This window comes from Mesoplodon mirus (genome assembly GCF_964341445.2).
Source record: "Mesoplodon mirus genome assembly, chromosome: 7".
NCBI classification, from domain to species: domain Eukaryota; kingdom Metazoa; phylum Chordata; class Mammalia; order Artiodactyla; family Ziphiidae; genus Mesoplodon; species Mesoplodon mirus.
In genome coordinates this window covers 12065255-12088402 of record NC_138983.1, presented here as the reverse complement: position 1 = coordinate 12088402, position 23148 = coordinate 12065255, and the positions used below count along the sequence as shown (strand labels likewise).

The window sequence follows — 23148 nt, the reverse complement described above, 5'->3', positions numbered from 1 at the left end:
TCAGATATCCCCTACCGTCCCAATCAACACATTGTAGTCCTGTTTCTAGCATTTCACGCTCCTTCCCTTCCTGTCTTCCTTTGGGGAAATGCTTTGGGGTAGAAAGCAACAAACCAAATAGCAGCAGGCAAATAAAATCAGCTCTTTTTTGCTTCCCCACCCGGAAAGGAAGGAGGGAGCAAGAACCCTACCATCAAAGAGAACCGAGGTTCTTAGGCATGCCACTCTAAAAACCCCTTATTCCTTCAGCCCCCTTCCCCGACCCCTCCCAGCTCTGCAGTAATTCCTCAGAGATTATATAGGTCTCCACTTTAAATATAAATATATATATAAAACTTCCCCCTGTCTCTTTTTCTCCTCCTCTTGCTCTCCCCCCCTTTTTTAATTTCCTATAATAAAGTTTCCTATTGGATAAAATCAGCTCCCTGATTTATGCCCGGCTCCTATTGGAAGTTCTCAGGGGCTGACATCACTTAGGAGAGCGAGGGGGTAGGGCTGCCAGATCAGTTTGTCACCACCCAGGCTCCCTAGCCTTTGGCTGGGTGCAACTTCCATTTTAGGTGTTGGATCTGAGAGAAAAAAAAGAGGGAGAGAGAGAAAGAAGAGCAGGAAAGATCCTGAAAGGAGGAAGAGGTGGCGAAAAATCAACAACCTTGCTGGATTTGTCTTTCTCAGCACATTGACGAAGCCTTGGTTTTCTTTCTTAAAGGACTGGTTTTTAGAAGTCCACATTTGAGGTGTGTGCCTTTTTAAAAAATATGTGTATAGACGGGTAAAGGAGGATAAGCCAAGTTGAATTTTTGTCTTACGGTAACCGAGGGAATTTAAAAACGAGAGGGTCTGTTATGCTGACGGGTAACTTTTAAGCAGTTAATTTTCTTTCTACTTATTTCGGGGAATTTTGGTATTTTATCATATTTAAAGCAAAGTAAAATATTCAACACCCAGAAACAAACTTCTGGTCTCTCTAATATAGGGAGATGAATAGATTCAGGGGGGTGAGAGCAATTCCATAAATTTACATTTTGGTGTGTTCTTTGATTTTATGTATTTTTTTCTAGGTTAGGCTAACAAACTTCTGTTTTCAGAGCCCAAACCAAAAGTTGGTTTTTTTGGCATGTTGCGTGTGGGTTGGGAAAGGAATTTGTCCGGGTCGGAAGCTAGTTACGCAGATGGTTCTTCATATGTTTCAAAACTTTTTTTTCCTCCCTTTTATCATTAGATTTGTGGAAGTGGAAAGTTGCAGGGAGCTTTGCAGCTTAAATGGTGATATTTTTTCCCATAGAGAGTTTGAACGGCCCAGATCGGTTTCAGCCCTGCTGTTTCTGGGTGGATCCTTCTTTTACTTTTCCAGGTGTGGTGGGTAGGAGGCTCATTCTCCTTCTAGACTTAGCTTCCCCGCTTTGCCTTATAAAAGAAAATAAATGGATCCTTGGTAACTGAATTGCCATCCCCTTACTTCTAAAACTACCTTTGCTAGCAAAGATTTGTGGGGGTATTGTATGTTCAGTCTGCATATAGGATAACGTTTGGTTTATGTGCTTAAAGGAATAAGGCAGTTCTAATCATGCTTTTTAGTTCACCTGAGTAAAGTGGCACATGTGAAAATATTTTCAGCTTTGTGCTCTCTGAAAGGGCCTTGGATTAAAATAAGGTTAGGCTAAGAGTGAAACACTTACACAAACTTTAGTGTTTAGGATGCATTTGAGAAAGCACAAGGGAAATTCTTATTTTTAAACCAAACTGAAAGTTGTTTTTTGGAGGTGAGTTTTTTATTTGGTTAATTTGCCGTGAAATCAGAAGTCTTTAAGATCTGAAGGCCCATGACTGCTTTCATGTATTTAATTTTAAGATTTGTTTTTGTTTTGCAAACACATTCTTGTAAAAATACTGATGCTAGATAACCATATAACCAACTCATCAGTGGCTGAAAACTGGATGTTCTCTTCCTTCTCCCTTTGAAAATGCGAATCATTTGAATTTTAAAACTGCAATAGATACTGCCCTAATTGTAACAAGATGGGCCTTAATATGTAAGCTGCTCATTAACTTTGAACTGTATGTATCTATAATAATCCTCTGATTTTGTACCCCCCACCCCTTAATTCTTTTTAGACTAGAACACTTCCTTGAATTTCTTTTCCAGACATGAGTATTTCTTGAAAGCTGATTTCATTCTTGTGAGGTTGTGGCTTCAGAGGAAATGGAACTTTGTTCCTTCTTTTAATGTAATTTATGCAAGGGCTACAGTAAGATTTTAATGTCTGGATCTCCTAATTATAGCAAGTGCAGTTAAAAAGAAAGAAAAAGGGCAATGTGTACAGTTTGTTGGGCTGTAGTTCTTATTTCATTTCCAAATTTTCAAATGCTCTTTCTGCCTTGACCCCAGCCTAGGGGTTTCTTGGTGGATCTTTGGAGGATTGGTCATGTTGCTACCAGAGTGTCAGTTTCCCACTCAGCCTTTAGGGGGAGGGATGAGGGAATCTGAAGAAGGAGTACAAAGGCAGTTTGAAAATAGGTTCTGGATGACTGAGTGGTGGTGGTTTGGGTCCAGCTTTAAATGCTGGGCTTTGTGTAGCTGCAGTGAACACCCTAGTTAACTAGCGTCCAGGACTATTTCACGAACTGAGGCATTGTTTTGACTGGTGTGGACTATTAGAGCCTTTTGGATGATAAGATGGAAGATTTGTCTTTTACCTCACCTCTACTAGTTCTTCCCGGAAATAGAATACGGGGTGTGAATAAGTAAATCTTTTATTTTTTGTTTTGCTCCCCATTTTGGTTTTGGGGTAAAAAAAAGACAAGTAAGTAAGAGTTGTGCAGATTTTTCTTTCCTTGTCTGAGTCCTATGTGCTGTTGGTTTCTTTGTTGTATGACTAAGGTATGGTATGTTCCAGGTGGGGGCCTCCTTTGGGTGCCTAGAGTCCTAGTGCCTTTCTTAGGGTTCCAGTTATGGAGAGTTAGAGGGGTTAGAACATGTTCTTTCAGCTAGGATAAAAATGGGGACTATTGGAAATCTTAAAAATAAAACAAAAAGCTCTAAGTAATTGCAATTCAGCCTTGGGTTTATGAGGTAGTTGCTCTCTAGGGATGAGTGAGAGAGGATGGATGCAAATAAATTAAGCATAGATCACTATTCAATTGGAATAGCAAAATGATTAGCTCTGTAATAATTTATTGCTTTCTATTTTGGTACCTGGTGGTCCCCTGTTAATAACTGCCCACCCTCCCTCCCCCACCCACCCTGCTCCTTGTTTTTTTACTGAGTGCTAAGCATTTTGCATAAACTATTGTATTTACTTAATTTCCTACAACAACTTTTTGTTTGTTTGTTTTTTGGTTTATTTTTTGTTTTTTAAGGAATTTGAGCCTCAGAGAAGCTGAGGTTTGCTGAAAATTTCAGTGCTGGTAAGTGGCCAAGGCCAGGATTAAACCCTGGTCTGACTAACTACAAAGTTAGTGGACTTAACCACTAAAATACTGCCATTCTCCACAGAGAATAGAAGCAAGAGCCAGAACTAAAATGAGCCCTTGCTAGAGGCAGGAGTGTTTCATCTTGCTGAAGGTCAGTGCTCATTTAGATTTCCAGCCCCCTCCGTGTTAGAGTAATGTACATAAAAAAATCCATTTTCCATAAAGCCTGTGGGGAGGTGGGGCGCTAGATATGTTAGAATGGATATTATTTCAATCTTTGGAACAGGAGTCTTTCCATATGCACACCATTGCCCTCCTCTAATTTCTTAAACTTACTGGAAATGTCTCAAACTTCATTTGATTGTCAGTGAAATTTCTTCTTCCAGAGAATTTTCTGTCACGTGGTTTGGAATGATATTGCCAACTTGCAGGGAGAGGTTTGTAGCAGGTAGTTCAAATAATGTTTATCACACTGTATTAAAATTGCCTATTTGTTTTTTGAATTTATTTTTTATACAGCAGGTTCTTATTAGTTATCTTTTTTATACATATTAGTGTATATATTGTCAATCTCAATCTCCCAGTTCATCCCACCCACCTCCCCCCACTTTCCTCCTTTGGTGTCCATACATTTGTTCTCTACATCTGTCTCTATTAAATTATCTATTTATTTTTGTCTTTCCTTCTGCACTGACCTCCTTGAGTGTAGGTACTGTTTTACCACTGTATCCTCTTAGCACCTATCTTAGTGGATATATTGAGGTGCTCAGTAAGCTTTGGTTAAATAGGCACTATGGGAATCAGTGAGGGACTTTTGTGGGGAAGGCTGAAAGGAAGTTGAAATAGGAAGCAATTCAACAAAGATTAATAAAATTGCAATGTAATTTTGAAACTTTAGTCTGTAGTTTCAACCTTTTACACATCTCCCACCTTCCCTTTTTTTTTGCGGTACGCGGGCCTCTCACTGTTGTGGCCTCTCGCATTGCGGAGCACAGGCTCCGGACGCGCAGGCTCAGCGGCCATGGCTCACGGGCCCAGCCGCTCCGCGGCATGTGGGATCTTCCCCAACCGGGGCACGAACCCGTGTCCCCTGCAACGGCAAGCGGACTCTCAACCACTGCGCCACCAGGGAAGCCCCACCTTCCATTTTTAAATAAAGTTTCTGGAAATAATTGGAAGATTAAAATTTTAATTTCTCTTTAATCCTGTTTTCTTTCTGGGAAGACGGTACAAATAACAGTGTAAAAAGTAAGGGTCCGGGACTTCCCTGGTGGCACAGTGGTTAAGAATCTGCCTGCCAGTGCAGGTGACACGGGTTCGAGCCCTCGTCCAGGAAGATCCCACATGCCGCAGAGCAACTAAGCCCGTGCGCCACAACTACTGAGCCTGTGCTCTAGAGCCCGCAAATCACAACTACTGAGCCTGTGTGTCACAACTACTGAAACCCGTGCGCCTAGAGCCTGTGCTCCACAACAAGAGAAGCCACCGCAGTTAGAAGCCCAAGCACCCCAACAGAGTAGCCTCTGCTTGCCGCAACTAGAGAAAGCCTGCGTGCAGCAACGAAGACCTAACGCAGCCAAAAATAAATCAATAAATAAATTTTTAAAAAAAGAAAAAAGTAAGGGTCCTAGTCAGTTCATTTCATACTATAGGCAGCTGTTAACTTTAACCACTGAAACCTTAAATGCAGCCATTTTCTTGGGGAGAGGAACTCGTTACCCAGAACATATTAGGGCAGCAGCAGGGAAATATTGCTTTCAGCCATGTTGGAAGTGAATGGTTTTTATACTTGGTAATAAAAACAAAAAGCTTGTGAACATAGTTTTGAACATTAGTGCTTCAAAGAAAGTATGTTTGGATATCATTGTACTTTTTTCACTGCTTTCACTGTGAAACTTCAGGAGATTTTGTTCACAAAGTGGGAAGTTCATGAGTTTAAGAACCCAAATTTTCATGGGAAATTTGGAATAATAGTAACAAGAAATTTGCCTAAAGGAACAAGCCATAGGTTATCAGTATGTGATTTCATGTTCTCTTCCCTTGCAAAAGGGGTTAAATGCTTTGAGAAGCTGAAATAGGGATTGCTCTTCCTAAATGCAGCTGCCTCCAAGGTTTGCAATAGAGGGCATTGATATAGCCTGGCAGGGAGATTGTGAAGGCGGGGAAGAAAAACTGTTCTGGTTAGAACTAACAAGTGGGATATAAGGGTATGGATTGATTTGTATTTAGTTCTATTGTATAATGTATTTTTAGAAGTAATTTTTTCCCACTAAGTCTACTTGGAATTGCATGTTATTGATTATTAAATATTAAATATTGAGAACGGGGCCCACATTTACTATTCTGGTTCAGGGACAGTGTTCCCCATTTTTAAGGCCATTTCCTCTCCGGTGAGTCCTTAAGCCTATCTGGAGTGGTGTGGGCAATTTATTTTATTTTTTAAAATTTTATTTATTTATTTTTGGCTGCGTTGGGTCTTTGTTGCTGTACGCAGGCTTTCTCTAGTTGAGGCGAGCGGGGTCTACTCTTTATTGCAGTGCGTGGGCTTCTCATTGCGGTGGCTTCTCTTGTTACGGAGCATGGGCTCTAGGCGCGCGGGCTTCAGTAGTTGTGGCACGTGGGCTCAGTAGTTGTTCGTGGGCTCTAGAGCACAGGCTCGATAGTTGTGGCGCATGGACTTAGTTGCTCCGTGGCATGTGGAATCTTCCCGGAAGAGGGCTCGAACCCGTGTCCTCTTCATTGGCAGGCCGACTCTTAACCACTGCACCACCAGCGAAGTCCCGGTGTGGGCAATTTAAATCAGGCATGTAGTGGGAACATTATAAGGATCCAGAGTTTTCTTAAAGCCTTCTTTGATGGCTAACAGATAATTTGGGCATCACTTTCACAAAACTTGTGCCATTGTGTGATGATAAAAGAAACTTTAACTTTTTATTTTGAAAACATTTCAAGCTTACAGAAAAGTTGGAAGAGTAGCACAATAACTCCTATATACCTTTCATTCACCTTGACACCAATTGTTAAAATTTTGCCACAAATGCTTAATTATTCTGTATTTTTTGATCAATATGCTGACTAAACAGGGAATTTCCAATCTCAGTGTTCCATAAATGTAGAGAGGCAAGGCAGCTTTGCATGGTTAAGAGCATGGATGCCGGAGCCAGACTGCCTGGGTTCAAATCTTCTACCACTTAACTAGCCAAGTAACCTTGGGAAAATTGTTTAATTGCTCTGTGCCTTGATCTCCTTGTTTGTAAAATAAGGACAATAATATTAACCATCTCATAGGATTGTTGTGATGATGAAGTGACTTAATACGTGCAAAATTCATAAGATGTTGCCCAGCTCGTGGGAGCACCTTGTGTTTGCTATTAGAATGGATACTTTAAGTGAACTCAAACATCATTTGTCTGTTGGACTAAGTTCCCTATAAGGTGTCTTAAAACCCGAGACTCTATGGTGGATATAGATGCTTATATTACAGAATAAATGGGCATCCTGGATGGATAGGCTAACTTTTTTTCTTTAATGGGGAAAAAAGTGCCTTTAGCAATAGGCAGGTTTGGGGAGTTACATGGGCAGGGTTGTCCAAAATATGGGTGCTAGGGGAATGGATAACCCTTAATAAAGTAAAATAAGGTGTGAATGAGGGAAGAGAAGCTGGTGGCAAAGCTTGAATCTCTTGCAGTAATTTCTTAGGAGACTTGGATACTTTAGGGGAAAAAACAGCAATGTAAGTTTCTCCCACCTTTTTGTATCTACAAGAGACAGACCTCTAGCACCCAAGGATAAACTTCCTTTAATTTTGGCAGAGAATGGGTTGAAAAAGCTCTGTTTGGGTTTATTATTCTTGACTTTGAACCAGATTCTTTTCCTTGCCGTCTCACTTGTCCAACCAGGATTTTGTAGGATAACGTTAGTGTTGAATGTACAGGAAACAGTTACATAGCAATGACGGCAGTTTTTTGTGTTTTTTTTTGTTTTTTTTTTTACTATGTCTTTCTTGAAATAAACCTCCCTTTTTTATGTTCAGGAAACATCATTTTCTATTTTCAACCTTTATTTAAACTGAGACTTGTAGAAATTTTGAGTTCATCAGTGCTTCCTATGAGAAGTGTGCCTCTAAGAAAAAGGTCTGCTTTTCTATGTGGAAAAGCTAAACTGTGGCCTGTGGGAAATACATATGTGTTAGATGCAGCCTTGCCTGGAAACTTTTGGTTTCTTCCAGCCTAAGATTTTCCTTCTTTTTTTCCTTCCCTCATACTAAATAACCCGTGAAACTAGTGTTCTGAATAGTATTTAAACTTAATTTCTATTGGCACTCCGTAGCTTCCTATCATAACTCCTTCACCCAGCTCTCCATATTTTTTTTAAACCCCCATTTCCCTCTACTGATTCTCCTACATTTTCTTCTTTTCATTTGCTTTCCCCTTTTTATTTGGTGTCTCCCTTTGTCTTTTTGCCTCCCCTGTCTTTTTTCCCCTTAGATTGGTGGTCTTCATGGGCATCACTTTGCCTCACTGACACGTAATATGGAAGAAATTTCTTTTTTTTTAGATTTATTTATTCATTCATTTATTTTTGGCTGCATTGGGTCTTTGTTGCTGAGCGCAGGCTTTCTCTAGTTGTGGCGAGTGGGGGCTACTCTTTGTTGCGGTGCACAGGCTTCTTATTGCTGTGGCTTCTCTTGTTGCAGAGCACGGGCTCTAGGTGTGCGGGCTTCAGTAGTTGTGGCATATGGTCTCAGTAGTTGTGGCTCATGGGCTCTAGAGCGCAGGCTCAGTAGTTGTGGTGCATGGGCTTAGTTGCTCCGCAGCATTTGGGATCTTCCCGGACCAGGGCTCGAACCCGTGTCTCCTGCATTGGCAGGCAGATTCTTAACCACTGTGCCACCAGGGAAGTCCTGGAAGAAATTTCTAGTTCTTAAAATAGAATAAATTGTACTCATGTGGTGAAGGTACAAGTATTAGGATACTGCTTTTGGTTTATTTCAATTGGGTCTAGATTAAGATTAATTGTTATGATTCAAGAAGATTGATTTCTTCTAGTAATTAAGATTAGGTTTTATTTTTTCGATTTTCAAATCTCATCCACATTTACTAATTAATTACTCATTTTGGTTCAGTTGACAGTAGAGCAAAAGATACTTACTTTTCCCAAAGTAAATTGTCAATTTTGTGTGTGCTTCCCATGTTTTATATTGAAATGTGGTCTCATATTGAGAGGTCTCTTTGTGGAGTGAAAAGATTTTTGTTTTAGGGAGCTTATATTTGAAAAACCAAAATGTATGCTGGTGGTTGAGGTTATGAGACATTGTTATAGAAACTAAGTCAACTTCTCAGTACTTTTATCAAGGCTCCTACAGTTGCCATTTCATTGCAAGTGAAGTAAATCTCATAGAAATAAAGTAGCTGGTGTATATTCAGTACACTTTTAAAAACAGAGTGGTCTATTTTAAAGGAGAAATGGGTGCCAATCTGATTTCTTTCCATTGTTTCTTTGTTGGAATGGGGGAAGTTCTGTAACCTCTCTGTTGTTCTCTTCTCTGTTGACTACTTTGTAAACCAGGGCAGAATTGGCCATTTGAATGTCTACCCCGCTGAACATCAGCCAAATCTGCAGGTAAGGCTACTGGAGACCCCAGCTGATGGGCCTAAGGTCACAATTAGAAAAAATGTGTAGAAAGAAAAATGAAATAATACTGATTTATTTTTCTAAAATTTAACTTTTTGTTTTCATTAAAAAAGTAAAACATCTTCATTCGTTCATTCAAAAGAAATTTGAGAGCCTGCTGTACACCAAATAGACCTCACAGAGCTTACATTCTAGTTGGAAGAGATAGATATTAAGTAAGCAAGTAAATATATAGTAAGTCAGAGTGTGATAACACTATTGAGAAAAAAATAAAGCAGAATATGTAGGGTGGTGAATAAGAAGCGCAAGGGTGGGAGTGAGGTTGTTTAATACAGAGTGGTCAGGGAGGGCCTCACTTACAAGGTATGTTTGAAAGAGACTTAAGAAATTAGAGTGAAGTCACATAGATATGGGTACAAAGTGCAAAGGCCCTGAGGCTGGTTGTTACCAGCAAGCAAGAGAGATGGGGGCAGTGTACGTGTTCAGAGAGGTCAAATGGGTGTGTGTTGGAGATAAGGGGGGGCACAGTGTAGGACCACCTCCTGCGCTATATGGTACCAAGAAAAGTCTCCTCACTTCAGACCCCAGAGACAACAGCTGTTAATGATTTTTTTTTTTTTTTTTGCGGTACCCGGGCCTCACTGTTGTGGCCTCTCCCGTTGTGGAGCACAGGCTCCGGATGCACAGGCTCAGCAGCCATGGCTCACGGGCCCAGCCGCTCTGCGGCATGTGGGATCTTCCCGGACCGGGGCACGAACCCATGTCCCCTGCATCGGGAGGCAGACTCTCAACCACTGCGCCACCAGGGAAGCTCTGTTAACGATTTTTTTGTGTAGGCTTTGTAAGGAGTTGAGGGAACACCTGGCCCAGCCTCCATCTTTGTCCCATTGCAGAAGTTGCATGTGAGTATAGTCAGCACATAATTTGCAGAGTAGCAGAATTTGCATAGGTTGATGACCCTTGTCTTGGAGAATGATAAAAGTAAGGCAACTACTTAGAATAAGCTTGTATGTGTTTAGGACGTGAGATCAAAATTTTCTTCCCTAGAGAAATCTATTTCTCCACCTTCTTATCTACAGATTCAAATTTCTATGAATAGTAGAAGTGACAGCCTTCTTTTTGAGTACGTTGAGTTTCCTTTTGAGTACATTTGTTGATTTGGTTTATGACCAAATATTATGCCTACCCCGCTTATCTGCTGCTTTTCGTTTTGCTCATTAGACCCAAAAGCCCCTGCTTCCCCGCAGCCCTAATCATTGGGATTAAATGGCTTCAGGTACCATTTTATAGGTCACCGTATCCATATTTCTGTCTTGCACATCAGGGGACATGATCAATCCTGATAACTAACTGTATGTCTCTTTTCCCTTCCTATATGTGTGTTTAAGCAGTAATGGTTGTTAAAGCATATTGCTGAACCGTTTGGCCTGGTTGGCTTTGGTGGGATTGAAGAAGAAGCACCACCTGTTTAGTGATTGATGTTCTGTGTCAACCCCATAATGGAAAGTAAAAGGATATTTGATTACCAGAGTAGCTGTGTCTTGAATCACCCATTCTTCCTTTCCCTCTCAAGATTTCTGGTTTAGCTAGCCTGTCCTTCAGTGAAAGAATTTCTCTGTCTCTCTCTGTTTGGAGTTTAGCCCTAGAACTTGACCTGGTTACCCTCTATTCTTCTCTTTAATTATAACTATCTAGTTGTCATTCTGTTACTTAATATCATCCTTGGGCCATGACCTCAATCAGGAAACATTTTCCCCCCTTCCATCCGCTTCTCCTTTGGTCAGGTAACTGTATATCATCTTGCAGGAAATACTCTAGGCAATCAGGTTCCCCCCAATTTTGAAGTTGTTTTAAATAACTGCTTGATGTGTATTACTTCAGCATTTATAGATGTCTTGAAAGTTGTCTTGAAAGTATGTCTTTTCAATGCCATTCTTCTTTCCTAAGTCTTCAGTGACATGCTTCTTTGTGGAAATATTTCTCTTTATGCCTCTTTTAAAAACATCTTGCTACTCACTTGCCCTTACTCAAACCAGAAGTTAGTGACTTGGATAAGTGTCAGAGGTAACACATGAATCCAGAGTTTCTGGTTACTTCTATTGTCAACTGGGCTAAAATTATCTAGGGTCTTGAATGCTAGATTTAGGACTTCGGACTTCTTTGGGGATGGAATGTGGAACAGTCTTTGAAAATGTGGCACAGCTCTTTGTTCCTTGGAGGAAAGTTAAACTGAGTCATTTAAAAAACAACTGGGTTTACAAATTGGTGCTCACATTGTCTTCACAACAGTTGCAGGTTACATGGTGGCACATTTTAGATTATTAATAACTCGTATTACTCTTAAATATGTACATATGTGACACAACATGCATGTAGTATGAAATTATTTCTTATATTGGCTACTAGATGAACATTGAATCCTAGAATTGTGTATAGTTTCATTTTTATAAAAATATTTAATAAGATTTGGTTGGAATTTCATATTATTAAATAAAAATTCCAGCTCTGTATGTTAAATTAAAAAAACAAAATAGTTGGGTTGTCCAGTCTTCAGTGTAAATAGGGATGTCCACCACTGTAGCAACTCAGGATTCCAAAGTGAGACAGTTCTTCCTTTTAGATTCTGAGTCTAGAATATAGCATTTAGGATTGTGTCATTGTGGCCATTTATATATTTAAATCCATGCTTTCAAATCCAGACTGAATAATGAGCTGTCTGCTGAATAGTAAAGCAGGTCCAAATAATGTATTTTATAACTAATGCCCTTTTTGGGAGAGGAATGTGGTGGTCAGAAGGTTGTCAGGGATAGGCCAGTGCGGTGGTTCCCAATAGCTGACTCTCAGAATCACTTTGAGGGCTTTTTGCAAACATGTATTCTGAGGCATTCTCTCCAGAATTTGAGGTATGAGGGATGGGGAGGTAGATTTGGGAGACTGTATTTTTTAAAAAGCTTCCCAGGTGATTCTGATCACTTAGGCTTGAGGACCACAAAATCTGAACATTTGAGTTAAGCTACATATCTATATGATTTCTCAGATGGGTGGTTATTTACTTAGTATAAGAAGTAGAGAAGAATAGTTCATGGTAGTAGACACGGTAAGAAGGTGGCTAATTTGAAGTTTTCTACCTCTGTATCCCGTATTGTTTTGGAATTACAGATGTCACCGCCTGATTTGGGGATTCTGCCAGCACTTAGTATGGAATTGAGGACTTGCCTCTTAGGGGGAGGGGAAACTTTTAGACCATATCTCCATTTCCCCTCTCCATTTTGAAATTGTGGAACAAATTCAGGAGAGGATGTTAACATTGAAACTCAGCTGGACAATTTGTTTAAAACTCGACAGGAAGGGCCAATGTTACTTCCTGTCTGAAAAGGAAGTGCTGGCTTCCTTCCCTTCCTCCTTGGCTAATGCTGGTCAACTTAGAATATGGGTGGGGGAGGGGCTGATAACATTAATACTTCAGCTGGCTGTCCATTCCATGGGAAATAGGGTTATCATCCATGTTCAGCAGCACAAGCATTTGCTCCCTTCTTTCCTTGCTTGAAACATGGTGATGGGTGCTGTGTGGGCTCCTGTCTCCTTGCCCTTATGTGATAGCCCTGTGCTAGGTTTGGCTGTTGCAGTCCAGGAAGGCTTCCAATCTCCCAGACATTTTACATTCAACCTTATACCTCCCCTGTATTCCCTGACATTTGAAAATACATCAAGGAGTTGTAGGGAAGAAACTGAAATCCATTTGACACTGAGGGGTAGGTTGTGGGAAGGAGAACATAATTGGGCAGAGGGGAGTGGATGACAAAAGTTTCTTATTTTAAATTGAGCCAAGAAAGCATTCCTTCCAAGTGGGGCCAGTTGGCACTCTTCCTGCTATTTTAGTTCTGGCTTCTCCTTCCTACTGGCCAATTGTATTACGTGTTTGATGTGAGTTTGAACTGTGGTCTCTCGGGTTGGGGGGAGGGAGAGTGGTGGAAACAGCTGGTGCCTTCATCAAGCTATCTCAATTATGCTGCTTTTCAGGGTGTTTAGGGGGAGGGTGGTAGAGGAATTGGATGTGTGTTAGCAGAGTCCTAGCAACTCTCAGTAGTGGGGTTGGATTCTTGGGCATTCTTAATGCTCTGTGGGATGTTGGCTAGTTGGAATGTAGCAAAACCTTTTCCCAATCACATTCTTTTCTCTGCCTCCCCTCCCTCCAGTTCTTTCAGCTTTGGGCCTGACTTGGAGAGAAAGGGGTATGTGGGAAGTTATATAGCAAAACAGATTCATACTTTTCTAACCATTGAGTATTCAGCTTAAGTCTTGGGCCCTTCCATTGACTTTCTCCTTACTCATTTGTTATTCCTTTGGTTGGGTTTTCTAAATGTCTGCAAACAGCCAGGGATACAAGTAGACCAGGGCTTTTGATGAAGTTGTGCTGAATTGCGATCAGTTGGCTATACTGGTCTCCTTCCCTCCTTCCCATCATGGGTTTCTATATTTCTGAGTCAGCATGCAGTCTGTCTCACCTACTCAATTTGAGGCAGAAAACCTGCAGAGCATCCTTTTGGAGTAGCAGAAGCAGCATTGCTACAGGTGTGTCCAGTTCTGTCTGGAGTGTGTCTTTTATAACCCTCTTTTTTTTTTTTTTTTTTTTTTTTTTGCGATACGCGGGCCTCTCACTGTTGTGGCCTCTCCCGTTGTGGAGCACAGGCTCCGGACGCGCAGGCTCAGCGGCCACGGCTCACGGGCCCAGCCGCTCTGCGGCATGTGGGATCTTCCCGGACCAGGGCACGAACCCATGTCCCCTGCATCAGCAGGCCGACTCTCAACCACTGCGCCACCAGGGAAGCCCTCTTTTTTTTTTTTTTTTAAAGAATCTCAGAAAACTCTTCTACTCTACTATTTTTATCTGCTTTTTATATAATCATCTCACACAGTAGTACTTAATTGACTGATTTATTTGGCCTGGGCTATGAATAAGGGAGAATTGGATAAGAATACCAACAGTTGTAACTAATTTTTAAAATTATTCTTGAGTGAAAAAGGGAGTTAGTCCAATTTAGTGCTAGGTCAGAGATCTCTAACTTTTTTGTGTATGTACTTCAGTGATAGAGTTTGCAGTGGCTAGGACCTGCTGTTAAGTTCTGTTCTAAAATGTAGTGTTGCTAAATATTCTTTTTTCTATCCAGTTCTAGAATGGCTGACTATTGTGTATGTACCTGCCCCATTTCCTTCCATCTGGTTATATCATAGCCAGATATGGACTAATTCCTTCTAATTGTGCTGTTTTAGACTTATCTCCTTTTGCATCAGCATGTACTATCCGAATCAGGCTTCAGCACAGAGTACTTCTAGCAGGTCCAAGAAGAAGGGGAAAGGAGTGTAGGAGAAAGGGAGGAGAAAAGATGAGAAATGATAGTGTATTACTAGTTAGTCGCCTGGAATGTCCCCCTGGTTTGAGAACTCTGTGCTGAGCCTTATACTATGCTTTATGCAAGAATTGAGCCCTGGGGGCAAAGGGTGTTGTTTTGGATTTCAAGAATCTTTGGCTAAATAGAGCTTGACTTCTATCTGCATCTTTGCTTCTAAAGTTTAGAGCTAACGTCCAGTGGACTTGTTTAAGATAACAGAAAAATGTATCATTTATCCCATTCTTGGTGTCAGCTGTGGACCCTTACTAGGAAGGGAGGCTTTCTTTTCTGAAGAGGTTCCAAATCTACAGCCCCTGATCCACTCCAGGGGGAGTAGTGAGCAGGAAAAGCTGTTGTGTTGACTTTTTTTGCTGCAAGAACTACTGTGCAATTCCTAGTGGGCCTCCTTTCATTCCCTAGGGAAGTAGAGAACTTTGCTCCTAGCATCTGCTGATACCTATTCTGCCTCTTTGTAGGGTGGAGTCTGCTGCCTTTGTTTGTTCTATTTGGGGCCTCTTAAAAAATCAGCTTTATGCTTGTGGGGAAAAGAGTTTGAAAGACTTTGAAAACAGCAGAAATGGGTGACAGAGAAGTTGACAGAGGATGTGTCCTAAAGTAGTTTTTCCAGGTGGGAATATTCCATTGACTGAATTCAGGTTGGTTATCAGATTGCCATGATGAAGCTTTCTATGAGATGTATCGCACGTAGCTGAGCTGCGTATAATACCAGTTTTAAGATCCGCAGCCTCCAAAGTGAAGAAACTAGCTAAATAGGAATCTTGAAAATCCCCTCAGCCCCTCTGAACCCTTAGGTCTTCACACAGTATCTTTCTGCTGATTCTTAAAGGCCTGAGCTTTGTCCTATGTAGTGTTGGCTTGGGGCAGGGAGGAGGGTTGTTTTCCCTGAACATGATAAGGAATTGAGCAGGGCAAAGTGGGAGCTCTGGCTGGTGATTGGTAGACAGGATGCCCTGGAATGCAGTTGGCTTGAAGCCCAGAATCCAGCACTTTGTATTTGTTTGTTTCTGGGAGACTGTGGTCTGGTGCTACTGTGACAGGAAGTGAGAAAGCTGGGAGTGGGGGAATGGAGAGGGGCGATGTCTTTGTGGTTCTCCTGTGAAATCTCTTTGTCCCTGGAGAGCAGCCCTGCTACAGGGCTCTACTGAGAAGAGAGCAGCCTTTGTGTGTCTAATGGGTCTCAGAGCATCTAGCTACTCCGAGGGATTAGGGAGTGTGAATTCTGACTGTGGCCTTTTGCGTTTTAGCACTTGAGTTATATAAATGGCTTCGATCTCTTAGTATTGGGGATCTCACTGACTTTTATGTGTGCTACTATTATTTATAGATCTCTAGGATTTAATTAAGAAAGGAATTTTTAGAAGGAGATAGATGTTTATTTATATTATGTTTATTCACTGTGGCTATTGCAGATACCTTGTTGAGTCTGAAAGGGATAGAGAGAAACAGGCAATGCCGGGGCCCTACATTTCAGGTCTCGTTCTTCCAGTTGACATCTTACTACGTACAGAGCCGGAGAAACCTACCCATTTTTTATTTTAGTATTGAGAGGTACCGGCAATTCTCTGCTTGCGCTTGACTAGGGAATGGTTGGTAGTTTCCTAGGATTTTTTTTCCCCTCTGTCTAGACTGAAATAGAACCTGTAGCACTCTCTGTCCCCTCCCGCCCGCCTTTGCCTCTTGTTTTGTGTTTTCCCTGCCCTCCATTCCAGCTGTGAAACAGGCATCTCTTCTCACTTTGTGGATTGGGTGGCTGAGTCCTCAGCTTCTTGCCAGGCTGGCTAGTCCCTGAGCACACACACAAGCCGGCCTTTGATTACCCAGGAGGACAGCTGCCCTAGAGGCAGATTGCTAACATACCACTAGAACAATCCCTCCCCTCTGTTCTGATGCTGGCTAGCACAGTCTTTCCTGCTTCTAGTTCCTTGTGTTTCCCACCCCACCTCTGATCTGATCTTTGCTTTTGGTTTAGTGAGATGTCACTGTTAAAAATGAGAGTAGGGATATTTGTGATTAGATTTCTTTCTTGAGCTGTGATTAGAGAATGTGGCAAGTAGTCACATTTCTATAGCGGGCCTTTCAGTGGAAAAGCAGGTGATTGTGTACCAAGTAATACTATTACTTTTGCTCCTCTCACCTTTTCTCCTGAGTTCTTTTCCCTTTTAAAATGGGAAATCTAAGGTATTTCTCAATTCTGGCTATTCTTCTCCAGAATTGAGTGAGGTCTTGCTCTTTAAAATGAAGGCAATACCCAAAGGTCTAGGTGCTTCCACCTCATCCTTTCTCACTCCCCTCCCCTCCTCCCCCCAAAGTTTACTTTTGGTCACCTTCTCTATTTGAGTTAGAATGACTTTTAACCACAGGAAGCACAGAAAGTTCATACTCATTTCACTCTATCAAGGAGAAGGAACATGGACTTGGAGTAGAAGAGATGCGTTTCTACCACTTACTAGTTATATGATGACCTTGAGCAGGATAGTGAATACTTTTTTTTAATTAATTAAATTTAATTAATTTATTTTTGGCTGCATTGGGTCTTTGTTGCTGCACACAGGCTTTCTCTAGTCGTGGCATGCGGGCTTCTCATTGCAGTGGCTTCTCTTGTTGCAGAGCACTGGCTCTAGGCACAGGGGCTTCATTAGTTGTGGCATGCGGGCTCAGTAGTTGTGGCGCATGGGCTTAGTTGCTCCGCGTCATGTGGGATCTTCCCGGACCAGGGCTTGAGCCTGTGTCCCCTGCATTGGCAGGCGGATTCGTAACCACTGCGCCACCAGGGAAGCCAGTACTTCTGATGCACGGTTTACTCATCTGTAAAAGAGGCCAACATTACCTCAGAGGTTGTTGGGAAGAGTATCTGTGATAATTTATAGAGGGAGGTCAGTAATTAATGACTCACAACTTTTCTCCCCCTGTGAGGTCAGATTTTCTTCTTTTAGATAGGAAGAAACATTTCCGTCAGCTATCTGCCCTGAGCTGAAATAGGACCTTCATATTTCCTATGATTTCTTCATAGACTCACACCTTCTCTCTCTTGCTTGTCTCAAAAGGGAGGCATACTCTAAACCTAATGGAAGGGGTGTCTTGTTGCTCTTTTCAGGGCTCAGGGCTTTCTTAGGAAGCTGGACTGTAAATATGATTCAGTTACATGCTTTCAGCTTTTCCAAGTCATCTTCAAATGATGGGCAGAGAGATGGTGGGAATGCCAGAGATAGAAAGTTAGGAGGTTTGGTGAGAAGCTGCCACTTTAAGAGGACTGTGAGCTCAAACAGTTGGGTGGCCTCTAGTAAACCTTAAGGTTAAGCTTTTTTTCCATGAATTTTTTTCCTCTAGCCTAGGGTAGGGAAGAGTATAAGGTGTCCTAGTTAATTTTAGGATTCCTCTTTTATGACACGAGAGTTAAACAATACTGTTCCACTTTGACTAGACTTTTTCTAATTTCCCATTGTATACCTGACCTCCTCTCTTTTCCCCTCCTTTTGTAGAATGGAGAAAGGCATTTGGCCTCTCCCCTTCCTCCAGTCTGACACCTCCCTCTGTTTTTTGCCCCTCCTTCTTATCTTTGTTTCCTTATTGGCCTCTCCCTAAAGCTCTGCTTTCTCCTTATAAGGCTGTGTGAGGTGCCTTTGGCAGGGTTGCAACAGGGATACAGGTAAGTAACTTGATGTTTCTCAGACGCTCAGGATTGAGAGAAAATTCAGTGTTATCTGTCCCAGTGGAAGGCCTTGGAGAGGCACGTGGGTGGTGGGGGAGGAGAAGGAGGTGGCCTGGCCTGAGAGATCAGAAGGACTTGTTAGACCAGTCCTGTGTGTGTGTCATACACGCTCCAGAGAGAAGCAGGTTTTGTTTCTTTCCATACCCTTTCAGTCCTGGGCCCCCTCAGGAGCTGAGAGCCACACCCTTCCTTTGCTTCAAAGCCAGTCTAGCATTTAGACATTTTAGTATCTTATGGTTTGGGGGGTTCCCAGAATACTCGGGAGGGGAAAAGAGAGCAAGAAGAATGTTCCATCTGGTTTCTGAATTTAGGGTCAAGATGGTGGAGGTGATTTTTTTTTTTTTTTTCCTTTTAAAGTCACAGTAAAAACTTTAAATCCTGACGGGTAACTAGAATGTTTAAGGTGTCCTAGTGACCTATAGAGATTGCTAGCTCAGCCGCCTTTTAACAAGGAGTATTTCTTTAAAAAAAAAAAAGCAACCAAAAAAAACCTTTCATATATTTATTTTCCCTTTTTTTCTCTGAAACTCCAATGAGATAGAATGATCACTCTTTCCTAAGAGGAGGGGATTTGCCAGAGACTCCCTTAATTCATCAGGTTTGTGTTGGACACAGTGAGACCTAGGCCTTCCTTGTAAAACAGACTCCTTCAGTCAGCCCTTTGAGTGCTCTTAAGTGGAGAAGCCGAGCCTATCATAAAGCAGATCCCCAGGGAAGCACAGCAACTGCTAAGCACCTAAGACAATGCCATTTCTGGAATGTCAGTTTTGTAATTCTGAGAAGTGCCCAGTTGACATGAGACTGTGAAGTGAGCAGAGTCCTTTCTCCATCTTATTGCAAGTCACGTTCAGAGACTTGGGGTTAGTGTGGGAGTGAGTTTTTCCAGCAGGGAGAAATATGAGAATTGTTCTGACTGAGCTTTGAATTGTTCTAAGCTTTGGATGGTGGAACATCAAGTGGTGGGTGGAGTACTAAGACTTTGGACTTTGGTAAAGCACTCTGATAAGAAGCCATAGAAAAACTATTGACAAAATACATTCCTTTTGATTTAAAAATAACGTGCCAGTTTTCTCCGTGTGTGGTTGAACAGCATTAATTGCTTTGAACTTGGGGCAAATGCCAGTTAAGGCAAACAAATGCCTTTTCTGTGTTTGGAAGACCTACCTTTCTTGGTTTGAATGTTATGTAATACAGTTCTGTATTACGTTACAGGTGCTATATTTTATTGATTGGTATTCTTTAAGAGAAGGCTCAGTGTGCTTTTTAAAAAAACAGTTTGAAATCCCTAGGGTGATGTAGAAGCGGAATTTTGCTTATTATTGCATTTAGAGGGAAGGGATAACTTTATGACATTGGTTTTGATTTCATAATGAAGAAATAGAAAGAAGGGAAGAGGGCTGCATTTGGACCTGGCTCTACAGAAGATAACACTTCTTTCCTAAGAACCCAAAGACTATTTCACGGGGTTTAGAGTTCTCCACCTGAAGACAAATAATTTTTCTGCTTTCCGCAGAGGCTTATATGCCTGATTCTGGTCATCTCTTTGGATATACTTATCTGAAGTGCATGGAGTTGGGAGAGAAGTTCAGGGTTACCCAGCCTATAGTTTTACATATATTAGCCCATTAAAGCTGAACTCTGAAAAGTAATAAAAAGTAAAACTTACGGGGGTTATTTATAACTTCTCCAAGGTCTCACAATTTGTTTTTGGCAGAGCCAGGACTTGAACTCCCGGTCTTTTGACCCCTGGCCTGGAGTTTAATTTTTTTTTTTTTTTTCCCTTTAAGAGTGTGAAGGATTCCTGTAGTTTACAGAGCTACAGTAAGTGGGAGAGGGGAACATGTGGAGATGTGTGGTTTATTCGAAAGCCCTAACAACACGACCAAAACTCTAGTCTCTTGTGTTAACTGTTTGTTATAGTATTGTATTGGTAGCAGTAGCTTTCTGTGCGTCAAGACATTTTCTAAGTACTTTCCATGGATTGTCTCGTTCAATCCTCACAACCACTCTATGTATTTTTTTTTTTTTTTTTTTTTTTTGGTATACATGGGCCTCTCACTGCTATGGCCTCTCCCATTGCGGAGCACAGGCTCCGGACGTGCAGGCTCAGCGGCCATGGCTCACGGGCCCAGCCGCTCCGTGGCACGTGGGATCTTCCCGGACCGGGGCACGAACCCGCGTCCCCTGCATTGGCAGGCAGACTCTCAACCACTGCGCCACCAGGGAAGCCCCACCCTATGTATTTTATTTTCCCCATTTTACAGAAAAGAAACCTGAGGATTAGAGAGATTTGCCCAAAGTCATATAGCTAAGAAGCAATGGAGCTGGGACTTGAACGCAGTCCAAAGTTTATGTTCTTAACCTCTAAAAATTATAATTTCAAATTATATTTCTATGGCCAATTTACAGTAGAACAAGTCATTGTGGGGATTGTGCTATTGGCAAGTGACTTTCTTCTTTTCCCCTTTTACCTGGTTGGCATTGTCAAACTGTTTGGTCTTTCTGGGTATTTGATTTAATTCAACTTCTTCTGGTTCAGAATTCTTACAGAAGAGATTGAATATTTACTGTTGTCATTGCTTGAACGTGGGAGCCTTGTTGTAGACTCATAGGTCTATAGGACCTATGGCTTGTTAAGAGTAAAACCAGGGCTTCTCTGGTGGCACAGTGGTTAAGAATCCGCCTGCCAATGCAGGGTACACAGGTTTGATCCCTGGTCTGGGAAGATCCCACATGCCGTGGAGCACCTAAGCCCATGTGCCACAACTACTGAGCCTGCGCTCTAGAGCCTGTGAGCCACAGCTACCTAGCCCTCGTGCCACAACTACTGAAGCCCGCACGCTGCAACTACTGAAGCCCATGCGCCTAGAGCCCGTGCTCTGCAACAAGAGAAGCCACCGCAACGAGAAGCCCGCGCACCGCAGCAAAGAGTAGCCCCTGCTCACTGCAACTAGAGAAAGCCTGCACATAGCAACAAAGACCCAAATGCAGCCAAAAATAAAAAATAAATTAAATAAATTTATTTTTTTGAAAAAAGAGTAAAACCAGTTACTCTGAGAAAATCTAGTGTTAGGGGAATTGCAAGGTTCACTTGTTCACTTTGCTCCTCTCCCTCACCTTGGCAATTCCTTGATGATCTTTTTTTAATTTTTTTAATTTTTTGGCTGTGCAGCTCGGCTTCCAGGATCTTGGTTCCCTGACCAGGGATTGAACCTGGGACCACGACAGTGAAAGCCCCGAGTCCTAACCACTGGACCACCAGGGAATTCCCGATGAACTTTTTTTAAGTGAGAACAAGTGTAATCCATTGAAAATAATAAGTGGCCAACCTGTAAAGATGTTGGCCTGTAGTCTTAAGGGTTTCCTGATTCTAACTGCCAAAATCAGTTAATGGTTTGCAGATTCTGGTCTATAGTATAATTTTCTTATGATGTGTATGTTTGGCACGGAGAAGACTCTCAAGTCTCTGAGTTGTGAGGTGGTGTACTGTATATCTTGCCCAACTGCTTCGTTCTCTTCCCCCACATATGCTTTCTTTTTCCTCCCATTTATTTCTTTTCTCCCACTTATTTCTTATTTGTAGACATTATGGATAACCCTTCAACCTCTAGATAAATGGAAACTTTTTCTTTTCCCTTTTTCCTGTGATGTTTGGGTAGAAAGCTCTTAAGAGTTGTCGGAGAGAGGTGCTGGACTGTCCATTTTATATTGGACTTAAGTTCAAAATTTGCTATTAACTGAGACCTTGGGTAATTTCTACACCTATAGCCTGTTTTCTCATTTGCAGTAAAACTTCCTTAGAGTTGCTGTAAGGATTGCCAGGATAATAAATGTAAAACATTCAGTAATTGCTAGTTCTTTTCACCTTCCCTTTCTCCTTAGTAATAAACTGCTAAGGCCTCATACAGGGAATCGAGAGCTCATTATAGCAGATGTGTAGTTCTGTGATAACTGCCAGGCACTTAGAGAAGCACCCTATGTCCCAGAAACACTGGTCTAGGTGGGACCTCCTGGTAAATAGTGTTGGAGTAGGGAAACCAGCCTCCTCCTCTCGTTAGAACCTAGTTATGCACCTGATCCAGTTAATTTCGTCTACTAGTTCACCGAATAGTTTTGGGCTGAGGCATTACTATTAAGTAATGTAATTGGAAGATAGAAACTAACTCTTGAAACAACTTAATACGTCACATTTGTATAGCATTAAATTCTCAGCCGATCCTTACAGCAACTCTGAGTTAGACGGGGCTGGTGGTATTGGCTTCTTAGAGATGAGAACGTGGCAGTGACTTACTGCCGTTGTTGGCTCGTGGCAGAGCCAGGACTGGGACCTGTCTTCTGAGTCCAGTTCTGTCCTACAGAGCTCTGCTTCTGCCGTCTTTCAGGCAGAAAACTTCCCCCATGCTGTTAGTCCTAGGAATCTGATCTTCTTTTTCTTGACTTTTCTGCCTTCTTCTCCAAATTAGAGCCAGGTGGTCAGCTTTTAAAGCCACGAAGATGGGAGAAGCTGATGTTTTTCCAGATATTGCTTCCCGACCTAGAGCCCTGGATAGAGGCCCTACTACCCTTCCTAACTCCCTGTATTGTATTAGCTGAAGTTGTGGGGGCAGGAAGTGGCAATTTTATGGAAGGGTGACAGTTTCTCTGTGCAACAGGGAGCATTGGCACTGTATGCCTGATAGTAGTGGTAGTTTGGGCTTTTATTAGCAAAGATTACAGGGCAGAGACTGCCAGAGTGCTAACTACAGTTCAGACAGACCCTGTTGAAACCCAGAACTGGAAGAATCTCCCCAGCTCCGGGTCCTCTTGGTGTGGAAGGTTCCTAGGTCATTGTACATAGCAGATGAGGGCAAGTGCAAATGAAGTAATAGAGGTGAAAAGGGAGCAACATTCAAAAAAAAAATAAGGCTACTTATTAAAGACCTTTGAGTGACCTGTTGGAATGTAGGGTGGGAATTGAGAAAGTGACAATGGGCTTTGGAC

At 41.9% G+C, this 23148-nt stretch overlaps 1 protein-coding gene across 8 annotated transcripts in view; it reads left to right on the top strand.

Moving 5' to 3' along the window:
* The first annotated feature begins 518 nt into the window (after positions 1 to 518).
* The window catches only part of CTNND1 (catenin delta 1), a 47887-nt gene continuing 25257 nt past the window's right edge, over positions 519 to 23148 (top strand). For 6 of the 8 annotated variants that reach the window (XM_082628815.1, XM_082628814.1, XM_082628811.1 and 3 more), the window contains exon 1: positions 519 to 737. The gene's annotated coding sequence lies outside the window, so the exon portion shown is untranslated. Of the gene's footprint in view, positions 738 to 3496; positions 3566 to 8982; positions 9037 to 23148 lie in introns of all 8 variants that reach the window. The other 2 variants (XM_082628809.1, XM_082628810.1) reach the window with 2 other exon arrangements.